Here is a 5,287-nt window from a genome sequence, read left to right as displayed (position 1 = left end):
AACTAGGAGAGGATAAAATAGACAAATGGGACCTTCTAAGAATCAAATCCCTATGCACATCCAAAAATCTCTCCAAAAGGGTAAAAAGGGAAACCGCAAACTGGGGAAAAAATATTTGGTAATGACATGTCAGTCAAGGGACTTATATGAAGGATTTATAAAATACTTGTGCACCACAAGATAGAGGTAAATGACCCAATTTAAAAATGGGCACAGGATATGAACAGACATTTCCCCAAAGAAGACATTCAGATGGCCAACAAGCACATTAAGAAATGTTCAAAATCCCTAGCTCTGAAAGAGATGCAAATCAAAACAACTATGAGATATCATCTCATTGCAGTAAGTAAGAATAGCAAAATTTAACAGAACAGCAAGCAACAAATGCTGGCAAGGTTGTGGAGAACCTGGAACCCTTATTCATTGTTGGTGGGAGTGTAAAATGGTGTAACCACTATGGAAGGCTGTATAGCGCTTTCTCAAAAAGTTGCAAATAGAAATAACATTTGACCTAGTAATTCCACTACTGGGAATTTACCCTAAAGAAATCATAACTGCCACCCAAGCAGATATATGCACACTCGTGTTTATTGCAGTTTTGTTTGCAATAGCAAAAAGCTGGAAAGAACCCAAATGCCCATCAACAGGTGAATGGATAGAGAAGCTCTGGTATATTCACACAATGGAATGCTATGCTGCATTGAAAAACAAGGAACTCATGAAATATTATGCAAAATGAATGACCCTGGAGGACATTATGCTGAGTGACATATCTCAGTCACAAAAGGACATGTATTGCATAGAGCCACTGTTGTAAAACGAGACTGACATCGGGGTTGAGAAAAGACAGATAAGGAGGGGATGAATGACGTATGCTGTATTGAAACAGGTGAGGGAGAGAACTGTTTAGAAGGGATATATGATTGGGTATTATTTTCATGACAGGAGTCCAGAGTGAAGGCAGCACATTGGAGTGGACTTGCGGGGAGGGATTGCATAACAATGAAAGAGTTTTTCTTTTACTTTTCAAGGAGAAGGGTGAATTGCGGGAAAGAGTTGGGCAGGGAGAAAAGTGAAACAATGAATGAATGGAAAACTTAAGCCACTGTAAAACTTCATTAAAATTAATTTTAAAAAGAAGAACAAGAAGATCGAGAAACAGAACCTGAAATTGTGGCAGGGAAATCTGACATTATAGGGAGCATGAGGTGTGACCCTGTCAGAATCCCACAATGGGGATCTATCTAAAGAAATGGTGAGAGGTGGAAAAGAAGTCCCTAAAACAGCCTAAGAAGGTGGGTTTGTCAGAAGCTCAACATGGGGACATGTTTAAAGAAACACAGAAAATGTGAAAATTAAGAAATCTCCCAAGAAACCAGTCATTTTTACAAATGAGGGAAATGTGAAAATTAAGGAAACCGCCATTTTAACTAATGAGGAAAATGTAAAAAAATTTAAAATGCCTCAAGAAATCTGCCCTTTTAAACAATGGGGAAGCAACAATACAGCCTCCCAGTTCAGAATCAAAAAAGAAGGCGCAAAAGAAAAGGAGGAAAAATGGAGGATGCTGTTAGGCCTGTCACCAAAAGAGCAAAAACTGAAGACAAACAGGAATCTGTGGAAGCTGGTGTCGAGGCCCCTGGTGAAGCAGAAATGAGTGTGGACCTGCTGGAGGAAGATAATAGGGAGGTACCCAGCCTGCCCTGCGACTGACAGGCGCATCTGAGGAGACTTCATTTACTTCTCTAAATAGTCTTGTTGATGAGAACACTCTGGAGGCAATAAAAGAAATGGGCTTTACAAACAGGACAGAAATTCAACACAAAAGTATCAGACCACTTCTGGAAGGCAGGGATCTTATAGCAGCTGCAAAACCAGACAATGACAAAACCCTCAAACTTCCCATCCCTGCAGCTGAACTAATTCTTAAGTTGAAATTCATGCCTAGGAATGGAACAGTTCCTATCCTCTCACCTGCTCAGGAACTGACCATGCAGACTTTTGGTGCACTTTAAAGAACTAATGACACAACATTCCCATGCTTACAGGCTGATCAGAAAGGGCAGTAACAGATCTGCAGAAGCATGGAAACTGGCTAATGATGTCAACATCATCATGGCCACCCCAGGCCACCTCCTGGACCACATGCAGAATACCCCAGAGTGTCCCTCTGAGAAAAGATTCCTTCTGCTCTTCACATTCCTTAAGAAGAACCAGAAGCAAAACAACTATGAGATATCATCTCAGCCCAGTAAGTATAGCAAAATTTAACAGAACAGTAAACATCAAATGCTGGCAAGGTTGTGGAGAAACTGGAACCCTTATTCACTGTTGGTGGGAGTGTAAAGTGGTGTGGTCACTATGGAAGGCAGTATGGCGCTTTCTCAAAAAGTTGCAAACAGAAATACCATTTGACCCAGCAATTCTACTACTGGAAATATTCCCCAAAGAAACCATAACCACCACTCAAGCAGATATATGCACACACACATGTTTATTGCTGCTGTGTTCACAATAGCAAAGATTTGGAACAAACCTAAGTGCCCTTCAACAAATGAATGAATAGAGAAGCTGTGATATAGTCACACAGTGGAATACTATGCTGCATTGAAAAACAAGGAACTCATGAAATATTACACAAAATGGGTGACCCTGGAGGACTTTATGCTGAGTGCAGTCACAATAGGACAAATACTGCATAATGTCACTGTTGTAAAGTGAGACTGATATCAGGGTTTGGGGGAAACTAAAATGGGATAAATAATGTATACTGCACTGAAACAGATGAAGGAAAGAACTTTTCAGGAGATATATATGATTATATACTATTGTCATGACAAGAGTCCAGAGTGAAAGCTGCATAGTGGAGTGGACTGGGGGATGGGAGCAATTACATAACAATGAAAGGGTTTTGGTTTGTTTGTTTTTTACTTTACAAAGAGAAAAGCAAACTTGGGGGTGGGGAGTGGTGGGCAGGGAGGAAAGTGTGCAACAGTGAATGAATGGAAATCCAAAGTCGCTGTAGACTTTCCTTAAAATAAAAATTAAAAATGGTGGTGGTGGTGGTGTTATGTGCCGTCGAGTTGCCTGTGACTCATATGACCCTATGCACAACAGCCATAATCTCTGCCCTATCCTGTGCCAATCTCACCATCCCAAATACACCTACCCCCATTATCTAGTCACTGAATCAATCTATCTCATCAAGTGTCTTCCTCTCCTGCACTGTCCTTCCACCCACTCAAGCATGACATCTCTCTCCAACGACTGGTATGTCAGACGAAGCTTCAGAATCCTTACCTCCAAGGAGCAGCCTGGCTTCACCCTCTCCAGGACAAACATGCTTATTTTCATAGTAGTCCATGGTATATTCAATACTCTTATCCAACACCACAGCTCAAAGACATCAGTTCTCCTTCTATCATTTCTAGTCATTGTCCAGCTCACTGATGCATAGCAAGTGATTGCAAAGACCATGGCATGTATCAGGTGCACCTTAGTCTCCAGACTGACATCGTTGCACTTCAGTAGTTTAGAGAGGTCTCTAAATGCAGACTTTCCTATCATAATATGTCTTTTAATCTCCTGGCTGCTGGTGCCAAGAGTATTGACTGTGGAGTCAAGCAAACCAAAACTTTAAACAATCTCAATCTCTTCACCACCCACCATGATGCTGTCAGTTGGCCCAGTGGTGAGAATATTTGTTTTCTTTATATTGAGCCTCAATCCATACTGAAGACTGCAGTCCCTGACCTTCCACAGCAAGTGCTTCAGGTCCTCCTCAGTTTCAGCAAGCATGGTTGTGTCATCTGCATAACACAGATTGTTGATGAGTCTTCTTCCAATCCTGATGCCACATTTCTCCTCATAGAGCCCAGTCTTCTGGATAATCTGTTCTGTATAAAGATTGAAAAGGTATGGAGATAGGATACATCCCTGGCATACACCCTTCCCAATTTTGAACCATGCAGTGTTTCCTGGCTCTGTTCTGACAACTGCCTCCTGGTCGAAGTATAGGTTTCACATTAGCACAATCAAGGGTTCTGGGATTCCCATTCTACTCAGAGTTAGACAGTTTGTTATGATCCACACAGTCAAATGCCTTTGCATAATCAATGAAACAAAGATAGACATTCTTCTGGTACTCCCTGCTTTCAGCCAAGATCCATCTAACATTAGCTACAATATCCCTGGTACCACAAGCCGGTCTAAACCCAGTCTGCACCCTCTGGTATTTCTTTTTTTTTTTTTTAATCCATTATGATTTATTAGCTGTACAGCAGTAGATTCTCCTTTCAGCTTTCAACCCATTACATATTTTATTACAAGTCTCATGTTGGCGTCCTAAAATAATTAAAAATATCACACAGTACAGCTAAGTACAAAATGCATCAACCTAGAGTCTGATAGCTAACTGATGGCTCTCTTAAAAAGCAATACACAGAAGAAAAGTGCTTGAAATCAGCAAAATGGAGGTGTTCTAAAAAACACATTTTAAACATGTGACAGTTCATGTGCAAGAATCACTTTTTAGTTGGTTTTATTTCACATTATTACTTCTTTATTTTTTTAAGATCCAAAGTTTAAATTACTGACCTAGTGAAATCTTCTGGCCCAGGTTTTTAAGGGTGGCTGTGACCCACTCATAATCACCCTTCTGCTTTAACAGAGGATTTATAAAACACAAAATTCTGCTACAGAGCAAGGAAAATGGAGAGGGGAAATCATAACTGAAAGCTAATTACACAAGGTTCAGATGCTGGCTCTAGGGCTGGGAAGCAAGGATCCTCCACGTGGGTGTGTGGGCGTCCGTCATTAGCGGGCAGCAGTCTGGGTGCTGTTCTGCTACATGATTGTAATCCAATTCTTCGTCAACATTTACACACTACAGAGTCTGTGGTAACTTAATTTGCAAGTAATTAAACTGCTGGGTTTTCTTACACTGCACTTCTTAATCAATGGAAAAGATTAAAATGTAAAAAAAGTTATTTATAAGCTTGACCATACCAGAATCTTTGCCAAGAAAGAGGCAAAGTTTTCAGGACAGAAACCGATTGTAGCATGTCATACTACTGGTGTGCAGCTGACTCCAAGCAAAGGGGGTCAGAGAAAAGCAAAAGCAAAAAACAGTTTAAAAGTCTAAGACCTTCCCAAGTTTGCATTTACAATTAAAAACTCCTGGGAAGAAGACCATAGAACTCTGGGAAACGTGGTGGCCATTCTGGAGTGGTTTACCGAAGCAAGAGAGGGCATAATGTCTCTGTTTCCATCTAAGAAAACAAGTAGG

At 40.7% G+C, this 5,287-nt stretch overlaps 1 pseudogene; it reads left to right on the top strand.

Annotated features, from left to right (window-relative positions):
- The first annotated feature begins 861 nt into the window (after positions 1-861).
- LOC102843497 overlaps positions 862-5,287 on the top strand; it is a 16,231-nt pseudogene continuing 11,805 nt past the window's right edge.

Source organism: Elephantulus edwardii, unplaced genomic scaffold (genome assembly GCF_000299155.1).
Source record: "Elephantulus edwardii isolate Elephantulus edwardi_28Jun2011 unplaced genomic scaffold, EleEdw1.0 scaffold00241, whole genome shotgun sequence".
Lineage (NCBI taxonomy): Eukaryota > Metazoa > Chordata > Mammalia > Macroscelidea > Macroscelididae > Elephantulus > Elephantulus edwardii.
The sequence above is the reverse complement of the archived record's forward strand: the minus strand, read 5'-3'. Positions and strand labels throughout refer to the sequence as shown.